General features: G+C 36.2%; 1 non-coding gene across 1 annotated transcript; it reads right to left on the reverse strand.

Annotated features, from left to right (window-relative positions):
- Positions 1 to 12,492: 12,492 nt before the first annotated feature.
- LOC115836540 lies at positions 12,493 to 12,655 on the reverse strand. The gene has a single exon (XR_004031605.1). It is a non-coding gene; the product is annotated as a U1 spliceosomal RNA (small nuclear RNA).
- Positions 12,656 to 13,839: the final 1,184 nt, after the last annotated feature.

Below are 13,839 nucleotides of genomic sequence, written 5' to 3' on the forward strand. Positions count from 1 at the left end.
AGAATTTGGCAATATATTTTGGGTGCTTGCCCAATGTTTAATATCACTTGAGGGAGTGCCTACTTCTAATGAAAAATAAATTTGTAGAGTGAAAGAAAAATTTTATTTGTTCCTTTACCAAAAGTAAAAACATGAATAAAGAATATGGCTGCAGTAATGCATTTTTTAATGAATATAAAAGATCTTCTCTCATGTTAATACATCCCATGATTTGAAGAAGAGTACCCTTATTTTATTCCTGTCTAAACTACCCAAGACCTATCCAAGGCTCTGGGTAAGGATAAAGAAGCTGAAGACTATTTTCAACTACACTGGAGTAACTAAGAACATACAATGCCTGTAGAGTCAGGGAAATCTCTAAGCATAGCTTTCTGAGCCTTATTTCTTCACTTGTAAAATGAAGAAAATAGTATCTATGCCATAGGAGTGTTGTGAGGATTAAGTGAGATAATTTATGCAAAACATCCAGTATTTTGCCTCTTACAGAGTAGGAGCTCAATGAATGATGGATTTTTAAAAAACCATTGTTTATTAGTATTATTTCTCTGAGTCCATTCCTTTTTCTTTAGTGCCCAAGAAAAGGTACTAAAAGAAGAAAAGGAAAGTTTAGGAATGAGGGAGACTAGATGTTTTAGCTTTAGAGTGACGATAAAGCAGAGAATCCTAGAACTGTGTCTCTGTTTAGTAATTTTCTGTTCTTAATAAAACAAAGCAAGGCAAAAGAGAAGAAAAGCTTCGTAGCCTTTTAGAATAACAATAAGGTTATGTTATAATCAACCCAATAAACACATATTGTTTCCGTGATTCAACATGGAAAGTGTATCTCAAATTTAACTCCCACAACTTAAGAAATTTTAATGACCAGAGTTGTTTTGTTGTCATATTTGTGGTGGATCTATGTCTATCTGGATGCCCAGATAATGCATTTGTTGCAGCATGGTTCTTTCAGAGGTACACACCCTTTCCTTGAGCAGGTACCTGCATAAGGTGCAGACTAAGGAAAGAAAACAGCTTTTGTGAAACCGGACATTAAACTCAGTGCATTGCATTCTTCCCATTTTCCCCATTTTTTGGATCAGAGTTGTGGTTTGGATTAAGTTCAGAGGGAGAGGTTTTTCAAGAGTCGAATAGTTTACATGATTTCAAGAATTCGTAAGCCCATGAGTTGGCTGCAGTCTTCTTGTCTTTGCCCTTCCTTTCTTGGAAAGTCCAAGTCCTTTCAACAAGGCCAGAGAGTCTAGCTTCCCTTTGCTGCTGCGTCTGTCACCATCTTCCCTTGCCCTCTGTGACTCGGCACTTCTCAACTTCTGTCATTTCTTTAAACCTGTGGTATCTGCTCCTGCATCCAGTTCTTCACATGTGGCTTTCTCTCTGTAGGGAAAACACTTCCATGCCATGTTTGCTTTTTCTTGTCTGCTTATCCTTCAAGGTTTCAGCTCACAAGTCACTTTCTCCAGGAAGCTCTCTCTGACCTTTTAAGCTAGGGCTAGGTCCCCTTTTCTGTGTGTGCACATTTGTGTTAGAAAACATAACAGATTGTTCTGCAATTGGATGGTTGGCTGCTCACTGTTCTTGTATTCCCATAATAGTGGAAACCATGCTCATTTTGTGTCTTAAGTGCCAAATATAGTGCCTGGCACATAGGAGAAACTCAGTGAATGTTTGTTAAATCAATACATTTGAAATTTTTTTAAAGAACAAAAAGGAGGAGTTTGGGAAAGCACTGCTGGCCCAACTATAACAGCTTTTATTTGCCCCTTAGCCATTCCTAGTTCCTTCTTGCCACATCCTTTTAATCTCCTTTTCTAGAATCTGGGTAAAATATTAAGTAAAATATTAAGCACCTTCACAGCAAAGCCAGTTTAATGGTAATGGGGACTTCAGTTTATAGTGTATGTGATAAGAAGTCAGAATAGCTTAGATGTTAAGTCCCAGATTTGGAGTTAAGCAAACCTGTGTTTAAATCCACCCTTACAGGTGGTGACCCTCAACAATGGACATTGACCTATGCAAGATTTAGTTTCATCTATAAAGTAGGAATAAAAACGTGTTAGTCAAAGGATTTGATGACAATTCCATTGGATATTTTATGTGCAATTGGTTTATTGAACATTATGGGCTCAGTAGGGTGTGAGTAAGAAGCAACCTAACTTTTTTCTTTTCATTGTTTCTTTAAAGTTGTCTTGTTGACTCCTTCCTTCCCCCCTGGGTAAAATATCAAGCAAATAACCGTGGGTTTTCTGATTGTTCTTAAGTGTGAATAGTCAGTCTCGTTTTTGGGTACCGAAGAGTCTTGTCCATTGTGATTTCACAACAGTTTCTCACTTAATTCTGAGTCTTTCCTGCTTGAGATATCCCAGCTTGGGATAATTTCGGGTCAGGAAAACCATGACGGCAGGGGGAAAGAGGTTATAGTGACCTTCCTTAATATTTTCCCATGTTACTTCTCCCCCCTATCATTCACTGAGCTGCCCCTGTTCTTACAGGGAAGAGCCTGGGAAAGGGAAGAGAGGGAAGGATACAAAAGTTCTTTTTTGCCAGCGTAGTTTTTACCCAGTATTGGCACCTTTCTAATGGGACAGAGGCAGATGCAAGCTATTTCTCTCTTGAGCTCTTGTTTGTCTCTCAGAGGATCTCATTTCTGGGGATCTTCCTCCCGCTATTCCCTGATAGAGGTGATATTTTATGGCTGGCTGCTTAACGCCCTCCTCAGTCCATTTCTATCTACTCCAAACAACTTTCTTGGGAGTGCCTTACCCTTCCAAGCCCACCTTTTGGACAGGGTTCCTTGCAAGTTGACTTATGTCTGGCTTCATTCCCCAATGCTACATCTCTTTTTGTCCTGGAATCTCTAAAAATTCTCACGGTGGAAGGTATTCTTGATCTCTTTCCAGTAGGTGGAGCCAGACATGAAGACCTTGTTTTACATAATAGAGTATGGGGAATTATTTTCTACTTTTGATACAGGATTTGTATTACATTTGTATTATGATCTTCACTCTAACCGTATCTCTTCTATTAGGCGAGGATGCTCTAAGCAGCTTCTGGCTTTTAGATTTTTTTGGGGGCTGGGGGAGGTGGGGAGAGGGGTATAAGTCAGGTATCAGGCCCAATATGCCCCAAACTTCAGAAGATACACCCATCAAGATTTCTGAATCACAGGTTACTAGTTTGGAGGGTGAAGGAAGGAAGATAGGGTACCTTGAAATGCTCTTGCTAAAGAAATGCTAATGCACCAGCATCTCCTCACCAATAGGCAGATGTCCTTCGTTGTTTATGCCCTCAAGGTGGCCCAGTGTTTGCTAATCCTGTTCGCTAGACCACCTGCTAGATGGTCTGGTATCTCTTTGGAATATTGGGTACTCATCACCCTTTGATTTCAGTTTTGGGTTACCAGCCAAAATTAACATGATGGAAAAACGTCCCATTTGACATCCTGTTGTACGTGTAAAATTTACATATAATATAGTTAATTAATAACTGGTTGTAGTAATTAGCTTGTTATTAAAGCAAAGCAGATGCGTCAGCATCAATTCTATCATTCTGAGTCATTCTCCCTTTTAAGAATGGTGGGAAGATTTAAGAGCTGGGTGTTAAATAACATAAAAGATGAAAGACGACTACGTCTATCTATGCTGGAATCACCACCTAGTCATTTCCCACCCCTGTTACAGGAAGAGATAGCAAGGAAGGGATTTCCCTTTACTGAAATATATTGGGGTTTTATATCACATGTTATTTCTTTGATCTGAAATCTCTGTCCCTCTCTCCTTTCGCCCATTTGTTTAAAAAATTCGTTTATTTTCTTTTTAAGACATAGAAAATGTTTCAACATATTTTTCCAATTTATCTTTCAGAGGAGATCTGCCTTTGTATTCAGATAGCACTCCATATAGGCCTTTATTTTGAGACTTATATTTATTATATTCACATATTTATGAAATTCTTAAAAGTAAGAACCATACCTTATTGCACAAGTTGGAATATGCAAAAAAGCTTCAACTGTAATGTAACATTGGAAATTTTATGGTTAGACTAAAATCTATGAGAAATATCGATTTGGTGTCCCTACTTAATTCCTTTTTTATCGTGAAACATTTCATCCACTATTCATTTACGTTTTGCCCATTCCAACCTTAAAAGCCATTCCAGGCAGGCAAGCAGTAAGCTTTTTCATAAGCAGAGCCAGGATACGAAGACCTTGCTTTGTGCACAATGGATAGAGTAGGAGGAGTTATTTTCTATTTTGATACAAGATTTGTAATAGTTTATTTATGGAATAAGATTCAATAGATTAAATTTAACATTTACAATAAATGGCAATGCTGCTGTTTACAAAAGTACTGATATTTATTACTTCATTTCTTACTACCCTATGAGGTAGGGGGGTTATTGTGCTTATTATGATAAAACTGAAGCCTGGAGAGTTGAATAACTTGCCCAACCTCACATTAAAAAAAATAATTTATAGATTCATCATTCAAACCAGTTCTAACACAGGGTTCCACGTTCTTTTCATTATACGAAGGCTCAATTTGTAAGTTATACAATTAATAACAGAAAGACATACACATGATTTTAACTGATACAAATCTATTACATAAATCTATTTTTAGGTACCATTACCACGTTACTAATATTCAATGGAAAAAAATATGCTGAAATTTTTAAAAATGTATACTAGATTTTCCTATTTATACAGCACCTAGTACTTTAAAAAATGCTTGAATTTTCTTACAGGATTCTCACAATAATTCAAACTCAGAGGCTTACTCTTCCTTTATTATCAACTCATAAATATCCTAAAAATAGACATAAATTCAATCATTTTATGACATTCTGTAATGCAGAAACTTGGTTACAAGGTTCTGAGAAAGTGAAACTATAAATTACAATGCCATTTATAGCTTTGAAGCAAGAGAATCTTCTCATCTTCTAATGGTAAAGCTACCGTTCATCCATTTATTTACTGATTAATTATTCTATCATAGTCCAAGAACATGGCTTAGACCTATAGAGGATATGAGCATTAATAAAGTTTATCCTTTGCCGTCAAGTGTTTAATTTGAGATTGAATATGTATGTGACATAGACATAGATAATGCAAATATTTAGTAGGAAAGGTAAAAGACTGAAGGAATATTTTAAAAAGTTCAGTGGAAAGAGAATAATACCACTTCAGAGAATTAAGGAAGATTTTAGAGAAGAGACATTTGAATAGGATACTGAATAATATAAGCAAGTAAAAAAGAAAGAAAAGAATCTCCTAGAGTCAGTGAATAATAAGATCAAAGACAAAAATAGAAAGGCACAGGTTGAGTTTTGGAAATAATTGGTTGGACTATAAAATATATGACAAGAAGCAGAGGGAGATAGGTCTAGAAAGATGTTTGAGGCCAGACAGTGAAAGGCCTGGAATACCAAGTGAAGAAATGGATTTTATTCGGTGATGATGGGGAGCTACTGAAGGTTATTGATTAGGAGAATGTGACAAGTCGGGAGATGGATTCCGTAATCATTTTCATATTTGAAAGTGGAAGAAGCATCAGTTAGAGTGATTATAGTAGTACATTTGAAAATTGCCTGAGGCCAGGAGTTTGAGACCAGCCCAGCCAGCATAGAGAAACCCTGTCTCTGCTAAAAATATAAAACTTAGCCAGGCTTGCATGCCTGTAATCCCAGCTACTTGGGAGGCTGAGGCAGGAGAATTGCTTGAACCCAGGAGGCGGAGATTGCAGTGAGCTGAGATTGCACCACTGTACTCCAGCCTGGGCGACAGAGTGAGACTCTGTGTCAAAAAAAAAAAAAAAAAATCACATTCTTCTTAAAATGCTTCAACAGTTCCCATTGTCTTCAGGGAAAATTAAAACTTTTCAATATGCCTGAGAAGATACCATGTTTTTTCATTTTTCCTTCTCCACCTCCCCTCACTTACTGTAACATGAGGTGCTGTCACTCCTGGTACTTTCCCCACCAGGAAAATGCTGCTTCTGTCTTACCTGATTGACTTCAAGAACATGTGTAAACTTTATTAGTTCAGGGAGATATTTTCCTTCTGTAAAACAATAAAATTCGCCTGTTATATGTCCCCATAGCACCATGAACTTCTCCTGCTCTGGTTGTTATTCCATTTCATTGTAATTTGTTGTTTAATTGTGTATCTTTCCAGTTAGACTGCATGCTCTATAGAGGCAGAAACAACATCTGTCTTGCTGAATCATGTGGACAGTGTACCTGGGTCATGAAGGTTTCTCTCAAATAAATGTGGGTATATATGTGTATCATATGTAGAAAAAAATCCTGGAGTAGCAGCAAAGCGGTACATGCTATTTTATAACTGAGAATGAAGATGTTCACAGCAAATAAATATTTTAAGTTACTTGGTAGGTTTTTCCTTTTATAAATTAGAATGACCACGATTTTTGGTGAGGTGAGTCAAATTTTATGTTTCTGTTCATGATGTTAATATTTTGTTCTTGAGAACTGTTATTTCTCTGGGAGTTGGAGGATGGGAAACATGCTTGCTTTCTCTTCTCTGAGTCTGCATGTATGTGCCTCCTGCATCATCATTATCATCATCATCATCATCATCATCATCATCATCATCATCATCATGGCAGCTCTCATTTCCTGGTCCCTGGCAATATGCCAGTTCTGGTGCTAGGAGTTTTATCCATGTTATTTAAACAAGAGATATTCCCTATTTTATATAATATTGATGAAGAAATGTCAAACTAGAGAGATTAAGTAGCTTGCTCAAGATTACTAAAAAATGTTGCTCTCATAGAATTAATGAATAGAGCAGTGGTTTCTAGAGACCAGAAAGTGTTGGTGGGGTGAGGGAGTAGTGACAGGTTGGTTATCAGATACAAACTTACACAGCTAAATAAGAGGAACAAGTTTTAGTGTTCTGTAGCTCTATAGGATGAACTATAATTAACAATTTGTTGTATGTTTTCAAATAGCTGCAAGAGCAGAGTTCACAAAAACTAGAAGAATGGGAAGAATATTGTTTTGTTTAATGTCTCACATGGACCTTAACAGTGATAATGGCCATATGTAGGTGACAAGCTACATGTGCGGTTGTTTTCTGATTTTGTAATTGTTAAAAGTGAGGCTCAGAGAGGGCAAAAGACTTGCTGTAGGTCACCCAGCTTGTAGGGCAACTGAGGCTCAGATTATTAACCCTAAATCCAATCTAATTATGTTTTCTCTCTGTCTCTCTCCTTAATTTTCAGTGGGAATTTTTGGCATTTTTATTTATTCATTGATTCATTCATTTATTTATTTATTTTTGAGGCCGAGGCTCACTCTGTCTCCCAGGCTGGAGTGCAGTGGCACCATCTCTGCTCACTGCAACCTCTGCCTCCTGGGTCAAGCGATTCTCTTGCCTCAGCCTCCTGAGTAGCTGAGATTACAGGTGCCTGACACCACGCCCAACTAATTTTTGTATTTTTAGTAGAGACACAGTTTCCCCATGTTGGCCAGGCTGGTCTTGAACTCTTGACCTCAGGTGATCCACCTGCCTTGGCCTCCCAAAGTGCTGGCATTACAGGCGTGAGCCACCATGCCCAGCCATTTTTGGCACTTTTAAAGGAAGATTATAGAAATGCTAAAACAATGTTGGTTTGAATTTGTTGATTCATACATGGTCTGTAGAATTTTTTATTCAGCATTATTGTACTCAGCTATATTCCTATATAATTACGTCTGTAAGCACCATTGACTATTAGAAAAAGGTTTTGTAATATATTTTTTTCTATAGAAAGATAGAATGGTAATTTAGCATTTCCTTTAGCATGATCGGTCAGAACTTGTTTGCAATTCATAGTTTGGAGAAGTTTATTTCAGCTTTACAACTCATCATTGACAAAGCCATCTCTGCAGCTTCCTTCACAGTCTTTTGCGCAGTAACAGGCTCTGGGAGCACTGCAGCTTGTTTACATCCTTGGGCGTGATCCTGACAGGCAAACTGGTTCATAAAGGCTATGTCTCACTCTGTAACCCCTTCCTTTAACACCAGCCTCCCTAGATTTTCTTCTGTGGATTAAGATGGTATGAAGCTGCAATTTAGTGGTCCCCAGGGCTTGCTCCTTCAGCAATTCCTTGTGGAGTAAAATATAAAGTCTGGTCACTTGCTGAAGTTTATCAGAGGTTATCTTACAGTAGAAGCTAGTCTTGGCCTCAGACCAAAGAGTGTCACTTTTCTTTATACCCTTATTCAGCCTCACTGATCCGAGGTCCACTCCTTATAACTGAGGACTGAAGCCAATGAGAAGAAAGGCTGGATTTGGGATTGCATGGGAATAGAGGGGAGTAGAACAGGCTTAGGATCCTATGATGCTTATGGAGGAAGCAAATTCCACAAATGATCAGCTCTGCTTCTACAGAGAATGACGCTCTGGATGGATTTGAGGTGGAAAACAAAGGCTTCCCTCTCTGTTGATGATGAGCAGATGGAAGGAGCTGATGGGGTAAAGGAGCTATCAAATATTCATCCTAAGTAGACTCTGTAGGGATTGCCAGAGGTAAACTGAGGCAGAAAAAAGAATGTAAATCCTTATTGGTGAAGTGTCTGTTCAAGTCTTTTGTCTGCTTTTTTTTTTCCCATTGGGTTATTTGTCTTTTTTAAATTGAGTTGTATGAGTTCTTTATATATTTTGGATTCAAGTCCTTCATTTGTTATATATTTGCCAATATTTTATCTTAAGTCTGTGGCTTGCCTTTCCATTTCTTAACAATGGGTGTTAAAGAGCAGTTTTGTTGTATTAAAATAACACAACAAAAAAACAGCTTTGGGCTTCAAGAATTTTTCTGTTACTTACCTTTGCAATTGTATTAATTTCTGCTTAATGTGTGTTATTTTCTTCCTTCTGCTTGCATTGGGTTAATTTGTTATTCTTATTACAATCTATTATGTGTAAGCCTAGGTCACTGATTTTAATCTATTCAACTTTTGTAATATAAGATTTTAATGCCATAAATTTCTAAGTATTACTTTACCTTGATTCCGTGGATTTTAATATTATGTGTTCCTTTTCATTTAGTTCACAAAATTGTCTAACTTCCCTTTTGGTATTTCTTTGACTAATGGTTTATTTAGAAGTGAGGTGCTAAGTTTCTAAATATTTGGAAAATTATCAGATTTTTAAATTTTTTAAAAATTATATCCAATTATATTTGTGTAACTTCAATAATATTTTTATATTTATTGGGAATAATTTTATGACCCAGAAATATGGTCATTCGTGGAAAATAGTTCATGTGCTCTTGAAAAGAATGTGTATCCTGGCTGTTGGTGGAGGGGATTATTCCATAAACATCAATTAAGTCAAGTTACTTGATAATACTGTATTGCTCAAAATTTCTGTGTCTTTCCTGATATTTTTGTCTATTAATTTTTATCCATTATCGATAGAGGGAATTTGAAATCTTCAATAATTGTGGATTTAAGAAAATTGTATTTTTAGTATTTTCAGTTTTTGATGTATTTTGCAGTGCCATTAAGTGAATACGTTCTTAGAATATTTCTCTCTTCTAGATTAACTGATCCCTTAATCATTATACAATGACCTGCTTTTTCCTTGGTTTTATACAGTTATAGATAGAGATATTGATACTATATACTAATATTATTGCTGATATTGATATAATCAAGTTTGTTTGTGTATGTGTGTGTATACCTGCAAAATACAACTTTGTTTCCTGACTTTTTAATGATTGCCATTCTAACTGGTGTGAGATGGTATCTCATTGTGGTTTTGATTTGCTTTCCTCTGATGGCCAGTGATGATGAGCATTTTTTCATGTGTTTTTGGGCTGCATAAATTTCTTCTTTTGAGAAGTGTCTGTTCATATCCTTCGCCCACTTTTTGATGGGGTTGTTTTTTTCTTGTAAATTTGTTTGAGTTCATTGTAGATTCTGGATATTAGCCCTTTGTCAGATGAGTAGGTTGCAACTTTGTTATTTATTCAACCTATATGTGTCTTTGTATTTAATGTCAATTTGTTTTAGATAGTGTATACTTTGGTCATTCAGGTTTTTTTTTTTTTTTTTTTTTTGGTCATTCTGTTTAACTTTGCCTTTTAGTTGGTATACTTACATCATTTACATTTAATGTGATTGATTACATACATGTCTTTAAATCTTCCACCTTTTAATTCATTTTTTATCTTACCTATTTTTGGGTTCTTAGTTTTTCTCCTTTTCTGCTTTGTTTTGCATGAATTACATATTTTTCCATGATTTGATTTGATCCTCTTTATTACTTTTTTTCCCCTAGAGTTTACACATACATATAATTTTTAACTTCTAGCAAGCTACCTTTTAATACTAGTCTCTCACTCTGTACATATTATAAGAACATCATAACAGTACACTTTCATTTTCTATGACTGGTCTTTGTGCTATTGTCATATATTTTAACAAATGTTAGAAACTTGGCAATGCATTGTTACTGTTTTTGCTTTAAACATCCAATAATATTTTAATGAGCTTTAAAAGTAATTAAATTTACCAACATATTTACCATTTCTGGCACTCTTTATTCCTTTTCATGGATCCAAACATCTAGTTGATATAATTCTTTTCTCATGAAGGACTGTCTTCTACATTTATTATAGTGCTTACCTATTGTTAATGGATTATCTCAGCTTTTGTAGACTTGTAAAAATTTGCAATCCATTTTCTTTTTGGAAGATATTTTCACTGGGTATAGAATTCTAAGTTGACAGTTTTTTTATGGAGCATTTTAACAATGTTGCTTTACTGCGTTCTGGCTTGTGTTTCTATTTAGAAGTCTGTTCTGGTCACTACCTTCGTTGTTTTGTGTGTAATGTGTCTTTTGTCTTCCAATGGCTGGTTTTTAAGATTTTTTTTCTCTGTCACTGCTTTGCTACAGTTGAGCTATGATTTATCTTCTTGTGGTTTTCTTTGTTTCTTCCATTTGGGGTATTTTGAGCTTCTTGGATCTGTAGAATTATAATTTTCATAAAATTATTGAAATTTTTAGCAATTTTTTCAAAAAAATTTTTTTTTTGTCTCACTACTCTTTCTATTCTGGAATTCGATTCCATGCTCGTTACACTGTTTGAGATTGCCAATAACTTGCTGTTGTTCTGTTTATTTTTAAAGTCTTTTTTTCCTCTGTTTTATTTTGGATACCCTATCCTGTCATGTCTTTAAGTTTATTATTTGTTTTTCTTTTGCAGTGTCTAATCTGTCAGTCAGTGCACTTTTATGTCAAATGTTTCAGTTTCAGTTCAATTTTTTTAATCTTCTACTTTTTATTATCCTCATACTTCTTGTACAAATTGAGTTGTATTTATAATTGTCCACTAATTTATTTAACACCCTTGTCCACTAATTCTATTATCTTTATTTCCTTGATTTCTTTGTTATTGACTTTTTGTTATGCTTCATATTTTTCTGGTTCTTTTCTTGACTATTAATGTTTAATTGTATGCCAGTTATGAATTTTAGATGATAAATCTTGTTTTGTTTCTTTAAATAGTTTTGGTCTATGTTCCAGGGCATAACTAAGCTACTTTAAAGTTTGTTTTTAAGTTTTGTTACGTGGGTCCAGAGTAGCTTTTAAGTTAGGACTAATTCGTCTCAACTCCTAAGACAAAACACGTTTGAGAGCTCTAATTCAAACATTGGCAACCTTTTTCTCTGGAAGACCAGATAATAAATATTTTATACTTTTTTGGCCAAATGGTCTTTGTTGAAATGGTTTAATTTTGCTATTGCAGCACAAAATCATTCATAGATCATATGTAAACAGATGAGTATGGCTATGTTCCAATTTGGCCTGTGGGCCATGGTTTACTGACTCCTACTTTACTTAATGCTAAGCATTAGAAGAGCTTTCCATTGTAGCTGTTGAGGGCATGAACAAGTCCCATCTTTTAGTGAGCCTTGGAAATCATTCTCCCTGCTCCTTTCTAATGCTACTTGCCTTAGCTTCAGGACTTATTTTGCATGCATATGCTGAGCAGTATTCGGTTAAAGTCTTTGAGGAAACCCTCTGATAATCTCTGGCGTTCATTCTCTTCTCTTCTCTTCTCTTCTCTTCTCTTCTCTTCTCTTCTCTTCTCTTCTCTTCTCTTCAGTAATCTGCCTCATGAATTGAGAATTCTTAGCCTTTTTCTTCTTCTTTCTTCTTTCTTCTTCTGTTTTTTGAGATGGAGTCTTGCTCTGTCACCCAGGCTGGAGTGCAGTGGCGTGATCTCACCTCACTGCAACCTCCGCCTCCCAGGTTCAAGCAATTCTCCTGGCTCAGCCTCCTCACTCAGCTGGGACCACAGACGTGCACAACCATGCCCAGCTAATTTTTGTATTTTTAGTAGAGACAGGGTTTCACTATACCGGCCAAGCTGCTCTTGAACTCCTGACCTCAGGTGATCCACCTGCTTCAGCCTCCCAAAGTACTGGGATTACAGGCGTGAGCTACCGAGCCCGGCCTGGACCTGTTCTTCAACCATGAAGACCAGGGGAAAGCGCAAACACAGTCCCCCACTACCACAAATTATGCAGTTGAATTTCCCACATTTAGGGAAATTCCAGGGGTCAGCACATCTGGAGTGCAATGGATGAGCCTCATGCTGGGAAAACCACCTTCATGATCATGGTATCTCCCTTGCCAGTAAGTATGAATTCTTAGCCTTCTTAAACCCTGACCTCTGCCTCTTCAACTCAGGGAAAATGCCCAGGTCCTACTGGTTTGATCTGTTTTATGGTGCATACTCTCCCCAGGCAGTAAGCTAGAGCAATCTTAGGGCTCTTTTACTTTGATTTCTGATTCTTGGGGATCACTGCCATTATTTACTTGTTTTTCAATGTTGGAAAACTGTTCTTTCCTATATTTTGTCTGCTTTTTCCCTATTATTTCAAAGTATGTATAAATTTAGTCCGTTATTCCATCATGACTAGGAGCATAGCACCTCTGCTTTAAAAAGTACTTTTTAAGTACTGTTTATCTATTACTTATAAAGTCTTGATGATTATCCATATTCGCTTTCTACCCATGAATTTTAACATTTAAAAACAGGTTTTTCTGATTTCTCTTTTGTATATTTTACTTATAAAATAGTTATATCCGTATAAATACTTGAACTTTAGCAGTTTTTCACTATGGTAAACATTTGTTAAAATAAAGTGTCTGAATTTTTCAACATTGTTCCCTCTAAGCTTATAAAACCTTTTCATCTGTAAATGGGAAATTTTCTGCCTTGTTTGTACCTCTCACTTTTTTTCCACTAGCCCATCATCTTAAAACTTATTATGCTAATACTACTCCTGATACCTACAATTTCCTTTTCATATTAATGGATTTTTCATTAAGTGACAGGTTGTATTATCCCTGATTGTGTAAAGGAGTATTTTCTTGTCAAATTTTAGTTTTAGACTGAGAAGGTGGGAAGCTGAGAGGGTTTTGGCACAGCTTATACCTTATATTAATAATATAATTTCAAAATTAAAATACAAGTGGCAATGGTTAGAAATCTAGGAGACAAGACAACGAGTCAGGCTGGTGTTATAATGTGGGTTTCCACACAGGGATGACAGCAATTACAACGTCTGGGCAGTTAAACAGCAAGACACTCTCTGGGCAGTTAAACAGCAAGACACTCTTAGCTGGATGACAGAACAAAGTTGTGATTGGGGCTCTTGGTTTTAGTCTGATTCCATCTGTACTAGATCAAGTAGGACTCAGATATTTGTGAATGTGGATCATACCTTTCTGTTGTTCACACTTGTGATGTCCTGGGCCCTCCTTTTTGCATCTCTTTTGTTAATTAGCTGAGATATGACACGAGAGGGAAAGGAATAGGATG

This window comes from Nomascus leucogenys, chromosome 8, assembly GCF_006542625.1.
Source record: "Nomascus leucogenys isolate Asia chromosome 8, Asia_NLE_v1, whole genome shotgun sequence".
NCBI lineage: Eukaryota > Metazoa > Chordata > Mammalia > Primates > Hylobatidae > Nomascus > Nomascus leucogenys.